The sequence below is a fragment of the Rattus norvegicus genome, chromosome 2 (assembly GCF_021556685.1).
Source record: "Rattus norvegicus strain SHRSP/BbbUtx chromosome 2, alternate assembly SHRSP_T2T, whole genome shotgun sequence".
NCBI classification, from domain to species: Eukaryota; Metazoa; Chordata; class Mammalia; order Rodentia; family Muridae; genus Rattus; species Rattus norvegicus.
This window is the reverse complement of record NC_141535.1, coordinates 170681596-170705845: the sequence shown is the minus strand read 5'-3', so window position 1 is coordinate 170705845 and position 24250 is coordinate 170681596. Positions and strand designations below refer to the sequence as shown.

The 24250-nt window shown below is 42.5% G+C and overlaps 1 long non-coding RNA gene across 1 annotated transcript in view; it reads left to right on the top strand.

Annotated features, from left to right (window-relative positions):
- The first annotated feature begins 10177 nt into the window (after positions 1-10177).
- The window catches only part of LOC147996318 (uncharacterized), a 63004-nt gene continuing 48931 nt past the window's right edge, over positions 10178-24250 (top strand). Inside the window, exon 1 of the long non-coding RNA XR_015675926.1 lies at positions 10178-10646. This is a non-coding gene — a long non-coding RNA (uncharacterized LOC147996318). The remainder of the gene's footprint in view (positions 10647-24250) is intronic.

Here is a 24250-nt window from a genome sequence, read left to right as displayed (position 1 = left end):
TTCTCATTCACTCTGTTTCTCCTTCTTGGAATGGTGTGTGGTCATCCTCGGCTTACATTTGGAAAATACCTGGACCTCTACCCAGGCATGTGGGCAGCCCTTGTTCACCTCACTGGGAAGGACTGGGATAATCAAGCCTGTATTTTCTACCTCATCTCACTCACCTAAATTATCTGACCGAGGGATTGATTTCCCTTTGATTACTCTCCTTCTTCCTGCCTATGATTAGAGGGATCCAGTTTTTTCCTATTCCCCAGCAAGTCCACTCTTTGATTAGTTGTGGACATTATGGAGTTCATGTGCACATTCTACATTCCCTTCAGGGAATACCTCAAGATTGGAGTGTGCACACTTCCTGCCACCCTCCTTCAGTGAATGCTACTATCCCCTTCTAGAAGGCTGGGTCGTAAAATGTTTTAACCCAAAACTACTTCTTCTGTTTTCTATGGTCTGATGACTTGATGTTTTTTTTTTTTAAACCTGTTCGACTTCCTCAAGCAGGCAATAGATTTTTCTCTTTCCTACTACACAGCAGGTGAGATTATGTTTGTTTCTTTGCTCCCTGTGGACTCAGACTGTAACACAGAACCCAGATCAAAACTAAAGCTTATAGAAATTGATAATTTAGCAAATAATGTTTTCTTTTGCTTTCCCTGGTGTGGTTATCACTTCCTGTCCGAATCCTTGCTGTCATGGCTTTAGCAGCCTTGCTGTTCAACACTGTCTGATTCATCTTTCCACCGTGTACACTCATCTTTGGTGTGTACTCCTGCTCTCAACAGCACGCAGGATTGCCTATTGCTGATGGCAGTGTAGACTACTCGGCTTGACGTTCAAAGGAGCTGCATCCCCCATCCTTCCAGCCCCGTATCCCTGTGCTATCACACTCCAAGTCTCCATGCACTGGCTACTTGAATCTCAAATCAAACTAGTCACAGATACTTTAGATATTCCTTTGGTCCATGCTAATCACTGGAATTCTAGAATAATCTCCTCCTCTCTCTCTCTGTGTATGTGTCTGTCTGCTTGTCTGTCTTAATTTTCACTTTTCTTTTGGGGGCATGGATGGTTAAAATTCATGTAGCCCTTCCCGCTGCAAATTCCCCCATTTTTCTCAATTTGAAGTGCTAGCTTCTGCTCTGAAACTCTGAAGTTCACTAAGGTTTGGAGTATTTTTAATTTCCTTGTGCAAAAACACCTTGTATTTCCTTCCCTAACTGAAGTCCAGGGTCTTTCAGGGTAGACACGCCTCTTCTTTAGAGCTTTCTAAAGTGTATGCCCCTTAGTAAGACATCTTTACCCTAAAACTTTTATTTACACATAATAGCTACTTACTTTTATAGTTTTATTGATCAAATATTTTATTTGGAAGTCTCAGAAATCATTCTGGTTACTGTTACCTCCTACCCTGTCTTATCTCCCTCACTCCTGTCATCCCACCTGCTTTCACAAATCCTTTTCCATGTCTCTTTTCTTTGTTGTACAATTCTCCTCTCCTGTATCCATATAAGAATTATTATTTACAGAATGCCAAGCCTGTAAATGTTTGTATTTTTATCAAATTTAGGAAATGTTTGGCTATTGCTTCTTGAGACAAATGTGCCCCCATTATTCTTGCTTTCTCTGTTTTCAGGACCCTAATTGGTTAGACACATGCAGGTAAATCTAACAGGTCCCCAAGGCCTTGTTCAATCTTACCCTGCCCCTTTCCCACTTCTTTTCTGGGTGAGGATGGGGCTACAACTTCACTCCAGGTCAGAGTGCTTAGGACTGCCAATAGGAAACAGACTATTTTCTAAGGAAGGCAAAACTGTATGACTAGGGCATTATAAGATATGGAGATAGATGAGGCTGGTTTTCCCAGGGCACCTATGGAATTCTCAAGAGGACATACTCTTTAGAACTGACAGAAGCATGAGCTACTGCACAACTAGTAGCTAAATAAACTGTAAAACTGGAGGTACATACCATAGTTGTATGAAGCTCGAGACTATAAATCCACATTTTCATCATTAGGGAAATCAAGGAGACAGATACCTGAGCTCTGTTTCATGGGGCCACCTAAGAAGAGCATCCTTCTTTGTTCTGTTCCCACCTCTGTCTTCTCACATTTGAATGGCAATGTCACTTTCACAGAGTAGGTTTCTTTTGGTGCCCCTTATTGGAGAAGACTCTGTTGGGGTGTGAGAGATGGGAGAGAGGTTAGATATCACACAGAGAATCCACAGGTAAACCAGAGGACAGTAAAAAAAAAAAAAAACCCAACAAAAACGACAACAACAACAACAACAACAACAAAAAAAACAGTCCACTGTGGCTGATGTATGAAGAGAAAAATTACATTGAAAGATGATTTCATTTGAATGGCAATCAAAGACCATGTGTCAGGATTTTACTTAGATATATTTGAATAATTAGAAGTTATGTTGTTGTTGCCCTTCAGTTTTAATCTTTAAAGATTTTCTTTTCTCCTTTTGAAATGTTGTAGATCCATTTTCCCAGTGCGGCTCTGAGTGTTGGCTTAGAGGCAGAATACAATGCTTGACAAGGCATGAAGACAAATTTGAATAACCCTCTGGTAATCCTGACATGACGGCGTTGATTCAGTGGGGTCAGCAAGATGCCTTTCTGTATGCAAGGATGTATCTGTAGGGAAAATGTTGCTGTACATCTTTTAGACATCTTTGGCAAAACATATTAATTTTTAATTAAGTAAATTGGTTGGTTGTAGCATATAAGTAAACAAAGTTGCCGTCTACCCTGTCCATTAATGGTCAATTTAAATGTAAGAATTTCAAGATAAACTAATGAAGAGCAGTTTTTCTCAAATCAAGCCAACCATCAAACTCTGTATGAAAAATACATTTCCCTCCTTTCTTTGAGAGCGATCATTGATCTCTGCGTTGTTTTTGTTTTGTAAGCCCATGGAAACATGAGAAGAAAGTCCATAGAGTATGGCTATCTTATGAGATCAAACCTGCAGCGGGGTGGTGGGTCTCTGGATGGTGTGCAGAGCTCTGGGAAGAACATCTCTTTGCTAATCTTTAGAACCCCGAGCCCAGGAATTGGATGTGATCAGAAACAAAGCACAACAGAGATGTGCTTAGGACAGCAAGGTGTCTCTCAGGGTCCCCTGGTTTCCTTTGAGAGTGCTGCAGCTTTCGTATTTCTGCCTGATCCGGGGGATAGTCCCACTCTGCAGTGAGGTGTAGCTTCGGCAGGACCAGAGCTTCTGTGCTGATGCAGATACAGCAGAGGATAAAGCAATTACTGAATCTCTAGCCGCTGAGTCTTGCTCTGTCTCCTGATTGCAGTTGGTGATGATTGCTGGCAGACATTTCAGGGAAAAGGGAGTGCTCAGATCCATGTCCCTACTGTAGCTTCCCTGGCTTACATGGTGGTCAGCAGGGCCCCTCTTCATGCCCCAGATCTCTTGGCATTTCACCAGTTCAATCTCTTTTTTTTTTCAATTTTTTTTCAATTTTTTTTTATTAACTTGAGTATTTCTTATATACATTTCGAGTGTTATTCCCTTTCCCGGTTTCCGGGCAAAAATCCCCCTTCCCCCCTCCCCTTCCTCATGGGTGTTCCCCTCCCAACCCTCCTCCCATTGCCTCCCTCCCCCCAACAGTCTAGTTCACTGGGGGTTCAGTCTTAGCAGGACCCAGGGCTTCCCCTACCACTGGTGCTCTTACTAGGATATTCATTGCTATCTATGAGGTCAGAGTCCAGGGTCAGTCCATGTATAGTCTTTAGGTAGTGGCTTAGTCCCTGGAAGCTCTGGTTGCTTGGCATTGTTGTACATATGGGGTCTCGAGCCCCTTCAAGCTCTTCCAGTTCTTTTTCTGATTCCTTCAACGGGGGTCCTATTCTCAGTTCAGTGGTTTGCTGCTGGCATTCGCCTCTGTATTTGCTGTATTCTGGCTGTGTCTCTCAGGAGCGATCTACATCCAGCTCCTGTCGGTCTGCACTTCTTTGCTTCATCCATCTTGTCTAATTGGGTGGGTGAATATGTATGGGCCACATGTGGGGCAGGCTCTGAATGGGTGTTCCTTCAGTCTCTGTTTTAATCTTTGCCTCTCTATTCCCTGCCAAGGGTATTCTTGTTCCCCTTTTAAAGAAGGAGTGAAGCATTCACATTTTGATCATCCTTCTTGAGTTTCATTTGTTCTAGGCATCTAGGGTAATTCAAGCATTTAGGCTAATAGCCACTTATCAATGAGTGCATACCATGTATGTCTTTCTGTGATTGGGTTAGCTCACTCAGGATGATATTTTCCAGTTCCAACCATTTGCTTACGAATTTCATAAAGTCGTTGTTTTTGATAGCTGAGTAATATTCCATTGTGTAGATGTACCACATTTTCTGTATCCATTCTTCTGTTGAAGGGCATCTGGGTTCTTTCCGGCTTCTGGCTATTATAAATAAGGCTGCGATGAACATAGTGGAGCACGTGTCTTTTTTATATGTTGGGGCATCTTTTGGGTATATGCCCAAGAGAGGTATAGCTGGATCCTCAGGCAGTTCAATGTCCAATTTTCTGAGGATCCTCCAGACTGATTTCCAGAATGGTTGTACCAGTCTGCAATCCCACCAACAATGGAGGAGTGTTCCTCTTTCTCCGCGTCCTCGCCAGCATCTGCCATCACCTGAGTTTTTAATCTTAGCCATTCTCACTGGTGTGAGGTGAAATCTCAGGGTTGTTTTGATTTGCATTTCCCTTATGACTAAAGATGTTGAACATTTCTTTAGGTGTTTCTCAGCCATTCGGCATTCCTCAGCTGTGAACTGTTTGTTTAGCTCTGAACCCCATTTTTTAATAGGTTATTTGTCTCCCTGCGGTCTAACTTCTTGAGTTCTTTGTATATTTTGGATATAAGGCGTCTATCTGTTGTAGGATTGGTAAAGATCTTTTCCCAATCTGTTGGTTGCCGTTTTGTCCTAACCACAGTGTCCTTTGCCTTACAGAAGCTTTGCAGTTTTATGAGATCCCATTGGTGTTTTGTTCAGGAAATTTTTTCCTGTGCCCATGTGTTCCAGATGCTTCCCTAGTTTTTCTTCTATTAGTTTGAGTGTGTCTGGTTTGATGTGGAGGTCCTTGATCCAATTGGACTTAAGCTTTGTACAGGGTGATAAGCATGAATCGATCTGCATTCTTCTACATGTTGACCTCCAGTTGAACCAGCACCATTTGCTGAACATGCTATCTTTTTTCCATTGGATGGATTTGGCTCCTTTGTCAAAAATCAAGTGACCATAGGTGTGTGGGTTCATTTCTGGGTCTTCAATTCTATTCCATTGGTCTATCTGTCTGTCTCTGTACCAATACCATGCAGTTTTTATCACTATTGCTCTGTAATACTGCTTGAGTTCAGGGATAATGATTCCCCCTGAAGTCCTTTTATTGTTGAGGATAGTTTTAGCTATCTTGGGTTTTTTGTTATTCCAGATGAATTTGCAAATTGTTCTGTCTAACTCTTTGAAGAATTGGATTGGTATTTTGATGGGGATTGCATTGAATCTGTAGATCGCTTTTGGTAAAATGGCCATTTTTACTATATTAATCCTGCCTATCCTGAGCATGGGAGATCTTTCCATCTTCTGAGGTCTTCTTCAATTTCTTTCTTCAGTGTCTTGAAGTTCTTATTGTACAGATCTTTTACTTGCTTGGTTAAAGTCACACCGAGGTACTTTATATTATTTGGGTCTATTATGAAGGGTGTCGTTTCCCTAATTTCTTTCTCGGCTTGTTTCTCTTTTGTGTAGAGGAAGGCTACTGATTTATTTGAGTTAATTTTATACACAGTCACTTTGCTGAAGTTGTTTATCAGCTTTAGTAGTTCTCTGGTGGAACTTTTGGGATCACTTAAATAAACTATCATATCATCAGCAAATAGTGATATTTTGACTTCTTCTTTTTCAATCTGTATCCCCTTGACCTCCTTTTGTTGTCTGATTGCTCTGGCTAGAACTTCAAGAATTATATTGAATAAGTAGGGAGAGAGTGGACAGCCTTGTCTAGTCCCTGATTTTAGTGGGATTGTTTCAAGTTTCTCTCCATTTAGTTTAATGTTAGCAACTGGTTTGCTGTATATGGCTTTTACTATGTTTAGGTATGGGCCTTGAATTCCTATTCTTTCCAGGACTTTTATCATGAAGGGGTGTTGAATTTTGTCAATTTTTTTCTCAGCATCTAATGAAATGATCATGTGGGTTTGTTCTTTCAGTTTGTTTATATAATGGATCACGTTGATGGTTTTCCGTATATTAAACCATCCCTGCATGCCTGGGATGAAGCCTACTTGATCATGGTGGATGATTGTTTTGATGTGCTCTTGGATTCGGTTTCCCATTGAGTATTTTTGTGTCGATATTCATAAGGGAAACTGGTCTGAAGTTCTCTTTCTTTGTTGGGTCTTTGTGTGGTTTAGGTATAAGAGTAATTGTGGCTTCATAGAAGGAATTCGCGAGTGCTCCATCTGTTTCAATTTTGTGGAATAGTTTGGATAATATTGGTATGAGGTCTTCTATGAAGGTTTGATAGAATTCTGCACTAAACCCGTCTGGACCTGGGCTCTTTTTGGTTGGGAGACCTTTAATGACTGCTTCTATTTCCTTAGGAGTTATGGGGTTGTTTAACTGGTTTATCTGTTCCTGATTTAACTTTAGTACCTGGTATCAGTCTAGGAAATTGTCCATTTCCTGTAGATTTTCAAGTTTTGTTGAATATAGGCTTTTATAGTAAGATCTGATGATTTTTTGAATTTCCTCTGAATCTGTAGTTATGTCTCCCTTTTCATTTTTGATTTTGTTAATTTGGACGCACTCTCTGTGTCCTCTCGTTAGTCTGGCTAAGGGTTTATCTATCTTGTTGATTTTCTCAAAGAACCAACTTTTGGTTCTGTTGATTCTTTCTATGGTCCTTTTTGTTTCTACTTGGTTGATTTCAGCTCTGAGTTTGATTATTTCCTGCCTTCTACTCCTCCTGGGTGTATTTGCTTCTTTTTGTTCTAGAGCTTTTAGGTGTGCTGTCAAGCTGGTGACATATGCTCTTTCCTGTTTCTTTCTGCAGCCACTCAGCGCTATGAGTTTTCCTCTTAGCACAGCTTTCATTGTGTCCCATAAGTTTGGGTATGTTGTACCTTCGTTTTCATTAAATTCTAAAAAGTTTTTAATTTCTTTCTTTATTTCTTCCTTGACCAGGTTATCATTGAGTAGAGCATTGTTCAATTTCCACGTATATGTGGGCATTCTTCCCTTATTGTTATTGAAGACCAGTTTTAGGCCGTGGTGGTCCGATAGCACGCATGGGATTATTTCTATCTTTCTGTACCTGTTGAGGCCCGTTTTTTGACCAATTATATGGTCAATTTTGGAGAAAGTACCATGAGGAGCTGAAAAGAAGGTATATCCTTTTGCTTTAGGATAGAGTGTTCTATAAATATCCGTTAAGTCCATTTGGCTCATGACTTCTCTTAGTCTGTCTACGTCTCTGTTTAGTTTCTGTTTCCATGATCTGTCCATTGATGAGAGTGGGGTGTTGAAATCTCCCACTATTTTTGTGTGAGGTGCAATGTGTGTTTTGAGCTTTAGTAAGGTTTCTTTTACGTATGTAGGTGCCCTTCATTTGGGGCATAGATATTTAGGATTGAGAGTTCATCTTGGTGAATTTTTCCTTTGATGAATATGAAGTGTCCTTCCTTATCTTTTTTGATGACTTTTAGTTGAAAATTGATTTTATTTGATATTAGTTGAAAATCAGTTCAATCTCTTAATCTTCCTTTTCTCAGTTCTCAGTCTGTAGGACTTCTTGTATTCTCTGTTGGGATATCAGGAAAGCACCCGATGCTTGAATGAAGGTTCTCAACCTTCCTAATGCTGGGACCCTTTAAGATAGTTCATGTTGTGATGATCCCCAACCATAAATATTTTTGTTACAATTTCATACCTGTAATACTGCTACTGTTATCGTAATGCAAATATCTATGTTTTCCGATGGTCTTAGGTGTCCCCTGTGTAAGAGTCATCTGACCCACAGGTTGAGAACAATTGACCTAATGCAACCATTTGTCTTTGTTGAGAAGTAGTGACCGTGGGTGGATCTTCTGTTTTCAGATAAACTGTATTGAACACATACATTTTTGCTACTGACTGACTTGGTAGGCGATCTTTGGGGATCCCTCAGATCGTTTCAGAGTGAGGCTGCAATTTAAAATATTTGTAAACAGATTGTATACCCCTAAAAATGACATCAGGGTTGCTCATAGCATTATGGGTAAGGTGCTAAGGAAACTGAGTTAGTGGCTAACTGAAGTTCCCTGTGTAGAACAGAAGATCTCGGTTCTCCGGGTAGCATTTCTGGGTGAGTTATTTCTTCATCTGTTTCCCTAACTAGGCTTCACTGTTTGCTCAGAAGCAGTGTTAACCTTTGCTAGGCACAGTTCCTCCCTCTGTGCAGTTCTCAAAGATTGTCTGGAGACTGAGGACAACTCTCCACTAAGTCCCAAGGCCATCACTGGACTATCAGGACTTCTGGGAAAGCCTTCCGATGTTTAATCCTACTCCTACTGCCTCCTTTCACAGCTGGACTGCCATTAATTAATTAATTAATTAATTCATCCATTCACTCACTCATTCAAACATCAGATATTAATTGGCTACCTACTCTTGTTACTCTGCTAAACTTAGGGAGTGGAAGGATGAGTAGAGACTCATTCCACAATTTTTGAATACCTATGAGAACATAACAAGATAATCAGAATTTTTAAAAAAATATGCATCAAAATTGGCCTTTCTGCTCTACCAAGCTGGGCAGCCAAGGATAACTCTGTGGCAATTTCATGGACTCCCAGATGTCTGTAGCTTCATGGTAGTGCCCAGAGACTTTGCTGTTTGTATTACAGTTAACAAAGTCAGCCTATGGCTGGGGGACTTCACAAGCACTTCCCTTCCTTTCTACCTCCGACTCCCTGCTGGACTACATACACCCAGCACTCCTAAAATGAAGATTGAGGTCACTGCATAGTTTAGTATCCTTAGAAACCCCAAATGATCTCAAAGAGGTAACATCGGCATAAATCCAAAGGTGGTGTTGATAACTGAACTAGGTTGGTTCCTTTAGGGAAAAGGGGAGATGAGGTACTGATAGTTCAGATGAACTCTTCCTGCTCAGCAAAGAACAAGGCAATAGAAGGAGTCTGAGGTGCACTGAGAGTTCAGCTCAAGGGCTCAGAGTCCATCGCAAAGAACTGGCCTTTGAGTTTGTGCTATGACAGTGGCATACATGTTTTTGCATACTCACAGTCCCTCATTAGATTTGTGAGTCTGTGAGCCCTTGTTTAGACAGAGCATTGGGCGATGCATCAGAACATGTAAACAGCCCTGAGTCTACAGGGAATGGGTCCAGACCAGAAAGTCTAGGCTGAATTTCTCCTGTGGTTGATCTGCTCAACTACCTTCCTCTTTTAGGACCTGGTGAAGAATAGTATTGGTTTCCTTGGAGTTTGCAAACAAAATTTCTTCTTTCTAGAACCCTTCTCAGACACCCACTCATATTCACCCCCAACTCCTCTTCTCTCTCCTCTGTTCTCCTCTCCTCCATTCCCTCCAGTAATTCAGGGTTTTTGAACGTGTTTATTTAGGCTATTTTCTCTCACAACACTAGAATGAATTACATATTATTTTTAATGAAAGGGAAGGGGTACTTGGAAAGGCACAACATCTGCTGGAAACGCAATCTAAATTGAAAACGTGTGCAGATCTAGGGAGCAAGAGAAGGAAATGCCGGGACAGGAAGTGTGGCAAGACGTTAGTGCAAAAATGGGTTTTAAAAACAGCATGCATGATAGAAAGTACATAAATGAAATATTTTTGGAGGAAAAAAGCCAACCTTAATCTTATCTGAAGATTGGTGGCACTGTTTATTTGCTCTAGGCATAATTAATCTTGTAATATTTTCCCACTGTGTTTTTGCATCTTAAATAATGAAGCAGCCATTCTGATGACCACTGGATTTATGATCTCCTTAATGAACAGCAGCTCTTAGCCCAAATTCTAAAAAATCACTAATCCTTTGCAGGGAACTAAGAAACACTACTTAATAACACTTCTCACATCAGCCATCTGAAGAATGTGTTAACTGATGAGGCCCTTTCTTGGCCAGCATCAAACCTGCTCTTCCTTTATTTCTGGAAGAAAACTGCTACAGAGAAGAGGAAAGAAAAACGATGGAGCCTTGTTTTAGCTAATAAGACATGTTGTGGGCATCCAGTGAGAAACCAGAGTGCTGAAAAATGATTAAACCGAGATGCTGACGCCAAACTGATTCTCAGAGCCATGGTGAGACGAAACCATGTGGACATTTCCGGCTTTATGGGCTGTACCCAATCTATATGCATTGGGCAGCCTCCAGTGTGGGATCATTTCAATGGTCCCACGAGCTTTTCTCACTTCTCCAACTATGGAACTGCCACCAGAAGGCATCTACCGGGGAGAGATAACAAATTAACTTGCTCTATCAGGTTAACCAAGTTTTCCCTGAAGATGAGCTGCTCAAAGAGAAAGAAACACCGAAGACATCTCGGAAGCGAGGACAGGATGTGAGCCATCGGCTGTGTCATGGTGAGAAGAGCATAGCGAAGAGCAGGTAGGTGTGGGAAGGGAGATCCGTAGGCCTTGCGTGTGACACAGGTTAGCTGCGGTCTGGCTCTGCAAGCCTGCACAAGGCTCACTTGGAGCAAGCGTGTCCACGCTCTTCATAATACGCCTTTGTTTTCTGCCCAGTGCACAAACATCACGACCCGTGTCTGAGAATGTTGGGAATTTTATTAGGTCCATAAAGTTTTAGCCGTGGTCTAGTCCACCAAGGCCAAAGTAAATAAATAGAGAGAGTGTAAGGGTAACTTTAAAGAAGAGAAACCTGGCTGAAAGAAAGAAAAACTAACGACCAAGGCTCTGAAATAACCCTGTCACGGCGATTTCAGGGGGGCTCTCCAACTCAGCCCAGCATTCTGTCAAAGGAACACTGGGAACTGCACTCAGAGTGCAGCTGGTGAGCTCACTTTGCAGGATTCTCTGAGGACTGGTCTGTACAGTGAAGTTAGGTTAAGAGGAGGAAGGATTGACAGCTGACTGGCTCCAGGCCTAACAATAACTGAGCCAAAAAGCCATTGGAGGTCGGCACTCAGGGCAAGTATTAATGATAAAATTAATTCCTATGGAGAATATGACAAAATTGTTAAAGAACATTTTTATTTCTCTTCTTGCCCAGGGCTCAAAATTCACTTGCTCAAAGTTCTGTAGCTTGCATCCTTACCATGTTATGATAATTGTATTAATCAAATAATAATAATACATAGTATATGTTAATTCTTATCACCAGGAGCAAGTCTAGTAGCTTGAAAGGATGTGGTGTGAATGGGTGTTGGTGTGATCATTTACTTTACAGGAGAGGAACCTGGAAGGGCTATCATTGAAGTAGCTTACCTGAAGTTACACAGCTAACAGAGAATTTGAGATGTATAAAAATATAGCCTGTCTTCAGTTCTTAGAGTCAGGCAAAGCTTACACTGGGGTCATGAACATGAGGCAGGTATGGGATTCTTTTTTTTTAATTTTATTATTGGATATTTTTTATTTACATCTATTACATATTACAAATGTTACTCCCTCTCCCAGCTTCCCGTCCATAAGCCCCCTATCCCATTCCCCTTCCTTTTTTCTATGAGGGTGTTCCCCTCCCCAATCATCCCCCCTTCTTGCCTCCTCCTGACATTCCCCTACACTGGGGGGGGGTGGGTCCAGCTTTGGCAGGACCAAGGGCTTCTCTTCCCATTGGTGCCCAATAAGATTATCCTATGCTACATATGCAGTTGGAGCCATGGGTCTCTCCATGAGTCTTTGGGTAGTGGTTTAGTCCCTGGGAGCTTTGGTTGGTTGGTATTGTTGTTCTTATGGGGTTGTAAGCCCCTTCAGCTCCTTTAATCCTTTCTCTAGTTCCTCCAATGGGGACCCTGTTCTCAGTTCAGTGGTTTGCTGCTAGCATTCGCCTCTGTATTTGACATGCTCTGGCTGAGCCTCTCAGGAGACAGCTATAGCAGGCTCCTGTCAGCATGCACTTCTTGGATGGGATTCTTTGATGACTTCATATCTGTCCTTATGTTGAGCGAGTCTTATGCCATCATTACTACCATGAGTGATATTTTGGAATGTCGAGCATTGTAGGGGTGCCGTTGATTTATGCTGGAAAAACATGGCAAATAGAAACACACTTGCTTCAGAAAAGTAAAACACCTGGTACTCCCTATGAGAAACTTAGATGGAGGAAGAAAGCTTAGGATGACCTTCCAAGCACAAGGAAGGGTCAGATGAGGCAATATTGTATGGATAAAATTAGGGCAGTACAACCAAAGAATCCTATCCCAGCTTCATGATGACCCCAGTAGCTTAAAGGGACTAATGTCAGTCACATTGACATGTCTCTTACCTTATTTGAGGCTCAGAAGACTTACAGGAGAATTCGAGGAATTGTTTTGTTTAAAAATACAAAGCTTCCGGGGCTGGGGATTTAGCTCAGTGGTAGAGCGCTTACCTAGGAGGCGCAAGGCCCTGGGTTCGGTCCCCAGCTCCGAAAAAAAGAACCAAAAAAAAAAAAATACAAAGCTTCCTTTATAAAAGATGGTTCCTCGTTAAAATGTCCATTGTATAGTCTTTTCTGTCCTCAGAGTCAGTCCAGAAGACCTTGAGAAGGAGTGTTACATGGAGTACAGGTAAAGGCTTATGTTTTCTTCCATTCATTGAATTCCAAGTATAGAAGAGTGAACACACACACACACACACACACACACACACACACACACACACACCACAATCTGGGGGTGGTGAAGACAAAGCTGAGAGATGCAATGACAGCCTCATTGAGCAATCTTTGAAAAAGATTAGTGCAGTGGTTCTTGTCTTTCCAACCAGGTTACTACTTGGTTTTTCAACTTTGAGTTGGGGAGTTTCTCTTCAGAATAGAAGTGGCGTCAACAACAGGGGATGGCTCAGTCAGTAGAGTGCTTGTCATATGAAGCATGAGGACTTGAGTTAAGATGATGAGCATATGGACTCTTAGTGGTTGGAAGATGAGAAAGGCAGATCCCTGGAGCTTGCTGGCCATCGGTCTAGCCAAATCAGTGAGCTCTAGATTCAGTAAAAAACCCTGTCTCAGAAAATAAGGTAGAGAATTATTGAGAAAGGCATCTGATGTTGAGTTCCGGCCTCTATGTACACACATATACATGGATCATATTTGTATCTGCATGTACATGAAAATGTACACACACACACACACACACACACACACACACACACACACACACACACACACAGTGGCATCAGATTTAGGCACAAGTAACACTTGCTGGACCACAACATAAGCAGTGTCCATTGGCAGCTGATCCATTTCTGAGAGACTGTCAGTGGCTAGGGTCTCCACACCTCACTGCACATTCTGCCCTGCCTCTGCCATAGCTTCTTTCCTAAGTATGGCTTATTTTACCATGGGAAATGTTCCCTAACTGTTCTGTTCTCCAATTCCATTTAATGAGTCGGCTTGTCTCTCTCCCTCACCAAGACTGCTGTGTTCTAAGTGATGCGTCATCCGGTGCTGGCTTATTTTGGTTGGAGGCGTAGTGGAGCAGTCTAAGTAATATTGTGTCAACTGCTGAGAGTTTTCCAGACACTATATTGAACATCAATGATAAATGAAAACATTTTTTCTTACCCATCGTCTTTCCATTTAGCCAAGCCAATCCACTAAATTGCACACCCACAACCTGATCCTGAGCATACCAAAAGGCTTTTAATTTCCCATTTTTTCTAAGATGGGATAATCAATTCTGCTTAGAGAATTTCCACAGACATCTCTTCACAATCAGATTTATGTATGTATGTATGTATGTATGTATGTATGTATGTATGTATGTATGTTTCTTCTTGAGATGGCCCAATTTTTAAAAGAAAACCCCCAGAGACATGTAGCAATGAATCTGAGTGGAATAATTTGAATAGGGATGATAGAAGGCTCAGGAGGGATTTCCTTAGGCCATGAAGTTTATGTAGTTTAAGGGCGATTGAGGTTGCAGAGGGGAAGAGGCCACTGTTCCTCACGTACTGCAAGACAGAAGATTAAAATGTCTCAAAAGCATGTGGAATAGGAGACCTGGATGACTTACAGCTGCCTTGTCTCTCTGCTCCTCCATATAATAGCATTTGTGCTCTAGGTTGGGCTAGAAGCAACACAAGAGACTCCATTTCAAGGGGGTACTGTATAGCAGCATTGTAAACGGGAAATTCCAGAATTCAGTGGTACAGGCCTCACAAGGCAGGAACTCACCTAGTGGGGAGCCCTGGTGTGAATATTGTCCAGTGTTGTCCTGGGTCAAGCTGCAGTGGCCAGGCCATAAGTTGTAGTTCCATATTGGATTTGGGCCTGGCCGCTTTGAAACTGCATGGCCACAGTTAAAGTCATGGGATTGTTGGACAGAGGCCTCTCCCATGTATTTACAGCACAGGAAGAAAAGACCAAGTAGTAAACACCCGATATCTCCACTGCATGACCTCTGCTGAGCCCGGCTGATGCATGTGGAACTGACACACATGGGCCACACCTGGGTGGTGGTCAATTTACTTCTGCCTTTTACTTCCTCAGCCTTTATCCTGGAGATTCAGGCTGGTCTTTTGGGATTTCTCCCTAATTAATTCAGGTCTCCTAGTTGGTCTTTTGTCACCGAAGTCACGAGCCAGGTAGTCACGAGCTAGGGTTTCCCACTGTGCTTCCCAGATATTTTCTACCTGGAGACTTGGGTATATAAGTGGTGAATAAAGCTACAGGAGTCTCTCACTCTTCTTCCTCACTCTCACTCTTCCTTCCGCTCTTCCACTCTTCCTCTGTCTCTGTCTCTGTCTCTGTCTCTGTCTCTCTCTCTCTCTCTCTCTCTCTCTCTCTCTCTCTCTCTCCCTCTCTCTCTTCCTCTCTTCCTCTCCTGGCTTGACATGATAACCTGTGTGTGTGTGTGTGTGTGTGTGTGTGTGTGTATGTGTGTTTCTTTCATCCTGTAGGCTTTCGCCCGATTCTCGGTACTGTGTCGGTGCTGGCGCCGACAATAAGTTATTTCACTCACTTTCTGATGCTGCCTTCTTGGAAGAGCAAGACCCTGAGCAGAGCAGTTCTGCAGCTGTGATCAACCTTGAAGAAGCTGAAAGCTGCTTTAGGAGCAATTACCTCACAGCTGGGGGCAAGTTCTTGCCAGAAGTGTGATCCCAGTGATTCATCTCCATATTGACCACAATGTGCATAATTAATAATAATAATGATAATAATAATACCCCACAGGCTCATTGTAAAGACTGAGCTATATGGAGAGTTTTAGAGTGTTATTGCTTGTTTGTGCATGCTCATGTGCAATGCTTCTGTCCTGGACGATGCTGTGTAGAATGTGATGTTAACTAAGTAGATCTCTCTACCAGTCAACCTTCTTCATTTTTGCAGGATAGAGGAATTGCCTTTTTTTTTCTTTGTCTTTTTGTTTTGACTCATGGTTTTATAGACTTCAGTCTGTAATCCACTGGGTCCTATTGTGTAAGACCTTGAGTGTTGAGTATTATGGGAAGCTCACCAGATATGGCCAGTGCATAGCTGACTGAAAGTCTTTATTCTAGCTAGTTAGGTCCACACCCAAGTGTTGCAGGATCTAGATGTGGCCTTGAACTTGTAAGTACCGAAGGATAACTTTGAACTTTCAATTCTCCTACCTCTACTCTTGAAGTTTCAGGCATGGTACATTGTGGCAGGAGATGGTGGCAGACCCTCCAGTTCCTATCATAGCAACTGGGAAATGAAGAAGAGAAGAGTTCAGAGTCCAGATTCCAGTATCTCCTTCAAAGGCACTTGTTAAATGACCTGACTTCTTCCCACTAGATTCTGCCTTCTAAGGGTCTTACCACCTCACAATTTGTGTCACTGTATAGAGACCAAGTACTAAGCACATGGGCTTTGAGGACTTTCAAGATCTAAACTATGGATATCTTCTATTTGTTGTTGCACATTCCCTTGCTAGAGGTTCATGGGTCATTCATACATTACCTTGCAAGGTAATTAGATGGTCCTGACATTTTTCCTTTAAGTACATAATGGATGTTACAGACCTTTAGACTCACATTGGGCAACTATATGAAATCTGGCCTATTTTCCCTATTAGATGATAAAATGCAGATGTGAGAGGACAGGAGAACCAGAATGGAGACAACTCAAAGTATCATTCAAGTTGGGGCCCCATGGAAAGTTTAACCAAACTTAAAAGGGAGGTGAGAATTCACTGTTGAGTCTTCCACTCAACATCTGGGAGAGTCAGGGGATCTTCAAGGTTTGGTTTGTTAACAGTTAGCATTCAGGACTTGCAGAACACTGAAAACCCAATGTCTAGAATGTCTGGTTTCCAATTTCAGACTTTCACCCGAATCTCTCTTGAACTTGTGTCCAATGTGGACTCCAGAAGGAAAGACATGTATCCTTTGAAACTAATAAGGATTAATCTTTAGATAGAATTATATAGCCATGAATTTACTTTGATTTTGAATATGGAAGAAGATATTTGTTTCCTGAGAATTTATAGATCAACCCTGAAAGTTCAGGGTGCACTTTGTAGCTAGGTGAGTTACTCAAGGCTCTTTTAGGAATGTAATTCTAAATATGACTCAGGGAAGACATCAGGGGACATAGTAGTTTGAAGAGGTGAGAAAATTAAAAGAGAGGAGAGAAGGAAGGGCAGGTAGGAAAGGGTGAAGAAGAGGAACGCAGAGGTTGGTGGCAAAGAGTACTTCTTGATAACACAAGAAGTCATGTACTTGTCATCTCTATTCCTAGACCTTTACATAGCACTCAGCAGCCAGTGCAGTGCACACACACACACACACACACACACACACACACTCATACTCACAAAAGTTCAGGTCGAACTGAGACTGCCAATTTGGGAGTGGGTCAGAATGGATGGGAACATAGGTCAGGAGTAAGAATATCCCTGTGAGGGAGGCAAGGATGAGGGTCTGGAGGGGAGCACACTAGCGTACCAGGAGTAACCCGAGGAGACCTGAGGTGTGTTATATAGCTTTCTATGTATAGGTTACCATATCTATTGCATCGATTGTGTAGGGGGTGTGTATTCTATGAGCCTAGTGAGTTCTTCCTAAGATTTTGAAACTCTACCTCATCTCTTCATTTCTTTTTACATTCTATGGTGAGGATTAATTGAGCTGGACTTCACATGCGCTAGGCTAATGCTCGACATGAGCTCCATCCTCATCCTGCCCTCTCTTTTGATCATCTGGACAACCGCATCATAACTGAGCTCCACCCTGTGAACCCTGATGTGTTTTCTTTGTATTTGTGGTTGAGAATTGACACCACACAATCCCCCAAATGGTGGCACTTAACTTTAACATGCTGATAAGTGTGTCTGGCTGCTGTCACCCACTCCTAATATAAAAATTACAGTAGCCATTCTTCACCCACTGGTATTAGCCGAGGACTATTCAGAATCTGAACTGAAAATTTCCAAAGAACAAAATTGTACCACATGATTGTAAAATAATTCTAAAATGACATCTTTATAGTAATAATGATAGGCTTGGGCCTCAATCCATCCCTCCTCATCTGTCTTACTCTCCTCACAGAGAAGTTGGATTGTGTTGGTTCTGTGGTGTCTGGGATTTGCCATCAACAGCTAAGCCTATGTCTTAAAGCCAATGGAAATACGAAATATATATTTTCTATAGATCATTTCTTAATACATACTAGAAAGAACAAACAAGGGACACATTTATGTAATGTTGGGTTAACACAAGGTATTTTTTTCCTAGAACACTTTAGGAGCTAAGGATTCAGTAATATGCAGAATCCTACACTAGTGTGTGCTGGGACACAGAACAAGCAAGCAAGCAAACAAACATTTACTCAGAGTGTGCATACCAAATTATTTTAGCCAATTTCAAAGACATTTGTAGTGAGGTTGTTCTCAGAAGGAGAGTTCACAGAACAATGCTGACATGCTTGTTTGATAGACAAGAAAATCGAATGGTATCGCAGGCCACTGAATTGGTTACTTGGTATGATTCAATGGGAAACAAAACTGTTGAGTTTGATTTGTAACTGAGGCAAGTGTTAATGATTTAGAGCTTATGGTGATGGGAAAATGCTTGTGGTTGCTAGAACAGAGGGAAAAACCTTGTAGATACAGCTGGTCATGTGAACACTGACACAGGAATGCTGAGCTCAAGTGTTGCTATTACTGTTTGGGGGTCTTCATAGGGTTTTCCCTGCCAGCTAAAGAGCTAAGAGGCAAGAAAGGTCTCTATTACAGAGGGTTGCAGGGTGGTGGTGGTGGTGGTGGTGGTGGTGGGGGTAGGGGTGGGGGTAGGGAGGCTGAGGCACAGCAGGCAGAATCAGTCAGAGAAGAAAACTTTCATTATGGGTGAGGACCCCCTCCCCGCAACACACACACAAAGAGAAAAAGAAAGAGAGACACAGAGAGAGAGAGAGAGAGAGAGAGAGAGAGAGAGAGAGAGAGAGAGAGAGAGAGCAGGAAACATAAGAACATGGAGAAAATACTCTCTGCAAGCACCATGAAGATTCAGGAGGCCAAAACCCAATCTTTCCTCAAGGGATGTGAGCTTTAAGAGTTTTTGAGGGGGTCTTCAAACCCAGTTTAGGGTTGGTCAATTTGGACAAAGGCAGAAAAGCCAACCAATACACAATAACTGACACACAATAAACAAGTCTAGCCTTGAACTTGTCAGGTAGATCCACAGGCAGAAGAAAAAGCCAACAGCCCTTTGTTTTAACTCAGGAAGTTGAAGAAACCAGCCATCTTGGAAACTCAACGATCTTTATTATTTAGTAATGGCTTCTCTCCCCATCTGTCTGCCTATCAGGGAATCTCACTAACTCCTGCTTGTCCTTCAGTATTGCCTAGGAACAGTTAGTGCTAAGGAGTTGTTCGGTGAATAGTGTTTGGTTTGTACATATTAATGTTGTGTGGGCCTTTCCACTACAATTAATGATATGCTTAGATGTATAAATGTAAACCACAAAGTAGGCTACTTTGTCTGTTTGGATCTTCATTGTGCCCCGGGCACTTTTTAGAGAACATGCCACACATAAGATGCACAATAAAAGCCATTTGGCGTAAATACACACTGCATTTGTGCTTTCTTTGTATGTTGGGGTATTTTATTTTATTTTATTTGGTTGTTTTATGACTTTGTGAGGACTTTATGTCGAAGAATGTCCAGCATGCTTCTATGTTGTGCCTGCTTAAATGGGATGGAGAGAAGACAACAAGGTTCCAGCTGTGTTTGTTTTCATTGATGTACACCCTGCTCTGGTTTGTCCAATGTTGTAATGAGTTAGGCGTGGTCCTGATGCAAGGTCAGGAGGATGTGTCTACTATGGAAGAGAAAGAGAGAGAGAGAGAGAGAGAGAGAGAGAGAGAGAGAGAGAGAGAGGGGGGGGGGATCAGAAAAAAAAGGGACAAAAGGAGAGGGATTGGGAATGAAGTCAAGATTGTGAACTTTAGGAATTGGCAACTCTGACACCATTTTTACCAGAGTGGGTTGAAACTAGTCCTTGGATAACCTGTGTAAACTGAATTGTCAACAGAAATTTATTAGGGAAAAAACGTCCTGAGGGTCTGGAAAGATGGTATAAGAGAGGTTGTTCTGCAAGCATGATGATCTGAGTTCAAATCCTTAGAACTCTAGAAGTTAGGTGCATGCTATTAATTCCAGTGCTGTTGAGGTTGGAGGGAGACAGGAGGATTGCTGGGACTTGCTGGCTACCAGCATAGCTCCAAATACAGTAAGAGACCCTGTCTCGGGGGAGAAGACAGATAGAGTAGGACATTCAACACTCTAAATCATCTGAGATCAGGATGGTCCTGAATTTGTGGAGAGGTATCTTTCTGAGATGGGAAAGAAGACACACAATGCCTCAGTGGGGAAGGCCATGTGTAGAAGAAATAAACTGGAAGGCTGCATTCACAAGCCAAGGAAAACCAAGACTGAGGGCAGTGTCTTGAAGTGAAAGGCGTGTTGCAAATCCCCAGAGCCCCCAGAAGGAGCCAGGCATGATGATGCTTTGATTTCAGTGTCTGGCCTCCAGCTTTGCCAGAGTAGACAGACATATCTGTTGGGTTTAAGCCCTGAATCTGTGGTACAACTTCACAGCCATAGGAAATAAATGCAGATAAACAGTAGGCTGCTTCAGACCCCCTGAGAGAGCAACACTCATTTGTGAATTGATGCTTTGGTTCTCTCTCTCTCCCTCCCCACTCTCCTCCCCACCTCTGTGTGTGTGTGTGTGTGTGTGTGTGTGTGTGTGTGTCCTAAATGGATTAACATCCTAGAAAATAAAGTCAACTCAAAGACCCTAGAAAGCTACAGTATACCAACAGTGTCAGATCTCACAAAATAGATTTCAAACACTAAGACTTGTTTCCTCTGTCCAGGTCATTGGTTACCACCACATGCCCTCCTTTTTCTCACTGAACACACATGTGTTCATGTGCTTTTCTACAGGGTTCTGCTCGCAGTGTCTTCTGCAAGTGCAAATGAACTGACTCCTTAAGGCAGTTTCTCCAAATTGTTGTTGCAAACACCCAAAGCCAGTGCTAGATTAACAGTCACTCACTGTCTTTAGGCTTGCTCATAGTTGCACGTCTGTGCGCTGTCCCACAGTTATGAGTACCCTTCTGTGAGGAAGGAATACTTTTTTATTGCAGCTGCCCAAAAGTTAATGATGAAAAGGAATGTATTTTCTCCTAAAATATAATTTTAAAAAGTCCCAACTTAAAAATATTTCCAAATATGCACAGAATATGTAAAATATCAAATAGTCGCTGAGTAGGTGCTGTGTTGGTGGGGTTTTATTCCTGGTGGAAGATTCATAAATCAGTTCCGCACGGACTCTTGCCATCTTCTCTTGAGAGACCTGTGCATTTTTCCCCTGTCACAATGGTTAGAAAAGGCTCTTTATTGTCCTCATCCCAAATTAAGCCTTGGGTTGAGAAACACTCGAGTTTTCATGTGTTTAAGTCCGAGTGGCCTCTGAAGGGTGGAGTGGCGTATTACTTTTCATTTCAGCCATTCAAAAGAATTAGTTTTGCAGAAGAGCATTTGTTCTTGCAATAAACTGAACTAGACCTACTTAGTCACTTGAGAGAAAACAAGAGAAAGGATACAGAAGAGCCAGGAATCTGTCAGCTCAGTAATAGTGGTTGACCAAGTTCTGGCATTGAACTTGGAGTTTTGTGAAGGGCCGTGGACTTTGGGGCTGGAGGTAAGTCTTGTAAGAAGCCAGTCTGGCATGCAAAAGCTCTCAGCCTGGTGGTGGCGCCGTGTGCTCTGTGTCTAGGTCCAGGGGCTTTCGGCTCCGAGCTTCAATCACCACTTGGGTTAGTTTCCAAGGTCACAGGACTTGCTTTTCTTCCAGGGTAAATGCAGATTGTCTTACAATGAGCCAGTCGTCCGTAGAGGACAAACTTCCTGGAGGCTTCTTAAGGAAACTTCTTCAAGTTGAGTGTTCACTTGATTTAAAAAGATGAACGAGGTTTTCGGTGGATTGGTAAGGTTGCTACTTGGTCAACATTGGTGTCTTAGCCATTGGTAAGATGGGATTTTCCTGCAATATTTTCATGATCTGTTCATATACAGTATGGCCCAGTGTAGTAGACATGAAAGGCTTTGGAGCCATGGCTACATAGGCTCAGAGCCTGTGTCCCATCACTTTCCAGCAGTGACCTTAGGAAATGACCTTAGGAAAGAGATTTTCTGCACAAGATGGAGGTCCCTTTTCCCAAATACTGGAGATCAGAAGTGTTTCAGTGTTCTTTTTTTAAATGCTGGAATATTTGAACAGGATTTACTGGTTAAATTAGGTATCTCAAAAGTTTTTTTTGTTTAATTAAAATCTAAAATCTTCCCGAATCCAAACGCTTCTGGTACCAGATTTTGGATTTTGGGTACAGGGGTGCCCAAAGTATGGTTGACTCTCTTCCCCTTCAGCTAACTAAAGCATCTGAGGAGAGGCTTCATGGTGTCAAGGAAACAATGTGACTTGGACACCTCATGGTGCCAGGCTACCAGGAGGTTCAAGCCTTGATGTCTACTGAGTTCTACTTACAGATCCTAGCATGCTGAAGTAGCTCCTTTATTTTAGATCCACTGAAGATTTGTTTCAATCGTAAGTACCAGGGACCCCAAATATTAAACAACTCAAGCAAGGTAACAACTTCTTTCTAGGAGATGGTTGATGCAGTCTAGCAAAGATCGTCTTTTGCTCCGGATTCCTGGACTTGGTCAAACCCTGAATCTTTCTTGTTTCCAGTTGCTCGGGTTCCATCATGTCTGCTCCAGCTCCAACTGGAAGAGCGTTAGGAGCCAGCATATCCCCGTTCTAGCTAGCAAGGATAAAGAAATGATAAAGAAAGAAAATAAGCAAAGCTTTTCACGACACATCAGAGCACTCACATGCTCCCCTCGCTAGCTAGGACTGAGGCACGTGGCTCCTTGTAGCTGCAAGATGGTCTGATGTGCTCGGCTGACAGCTGAGGTGTCTGTTAGTGCAGAGGAAGGGGGCGTGGCGCGCGGCCACAGCCCTGTTCTTCGTGTTTAGTTACTACTGTCTGTACAGATGTTTTCCACTCTGACACCAGGCCCAGATGGACTTCTTCCTGAACAGGAGCACCGGGTGAAGCCTGCAGTGCTGCCCGGCTGCCACTGTGGGAAACTGGCTTGAAAGCTGGTTTCCTAGTCCTCCGTTCCTCTCTCCTTTCATGCACACATGTTTTGGGTTCCCTTAACCTCCCTTTCCCCTCAGTAAGCCTGCAAAACGGCACTGGCATCTATTGTTTTGCTGTACCCAGGGTCTTTTAAAAAATCAAAAACAGGCAAAAGACGTATAAGATAAAAAAAAAAAAAAAGCCAAAACAAAGCAAAACAAAAGTCCACAAAAAATGCCATTGAGTTCGTGCTGGCCAGCCACTCTTGCACACAGGGAGTGCCGTGGTTGTGTGGTTGTATGGTGTGTGCTTGGTACACGCAGTGACACACCATTGGAGGAAACAGATTTTTCTGTTCGACGGTAGGTATCGATTGCAGATAGCTTCTTGGTTACAGGTCGGACCCCATGCCCAGTGCCGGGACCCTGCCTGGCTTGGGCTTGTGCTGGTCTTGTGTGTCCTGTCGCAGTCTCTGCCAGTTCACATGTGCATCAGTGTTAATGGTATCTGCAAGATACGGCTTCCTGGGAGCCATTCATCGCCTCTGGGTTTTACAGTCTTTCTGCCTCCTCCACAAAGCTCGCGGAGCCTTGAGGGGAGGAGTTTGATGAAGGCGTCCCATTTAGGACCGAGTGCTCTGTAGTCTCTGCACATTGTCCACCGGTGGATCTCTGTGTTCCCCTGGGCTGTAAGGAGGGGCTTCTGTGATAGAGGTTGAGCGATTGCCCAAGGTCTTGTCTCTTCTATTGATGCCATCTCACTTTCCTCTGGAAGCTGCCTTTCTCTTTTGCGCATGGTTCTGGAGTCTGGGGTAGCTCATAACATTCACGTAAAGGCATGCCATTCCTACTTTTAATCCAATATATGGCAACACAGCTGACTGGTAATCCAAAGAGGCACATACTTCAGTCATCTACCTTTAATTTCCTTTGGTTTCTGTCATTGCAACAGAGAGAAATCTAAAACAAACAAACAAACAAACAAACAAAAAAAAACCACATACATGCCATTCAAAATATACAAGAAGCAGAACTCTAGACCTGGATGTGTCACAGTGTAACTGACACGGTGTCTCACTTTTCATTGTCATGATGAAGGCTTTCCTGAGACTGGCTACCTGGGAATTGTCAAGCTTTTCATCAGAATAGAAGGCAAAGCATTGTTTTAAAAAACAGAAAGCACAGTGTAGTCCCAGTACCCTGCTATGCATATAGAAATATAGATTGATTATTGGCAAATAGCCACAGGCAGGGAAATGCCATAATGTACAGTTGGCATCCAGTATAGATTATGTTTTCACATTTAAATGTGCTCTCCAAGGTAATAACATGAGGCTCATGGTTACTACCGTGTTGCCTGGGATACCAACTGCGTTTTAAAAACTAGTCCTATAGTGAGCTGTCAGTTTATTACAGTACAGGATGGGGTTGTA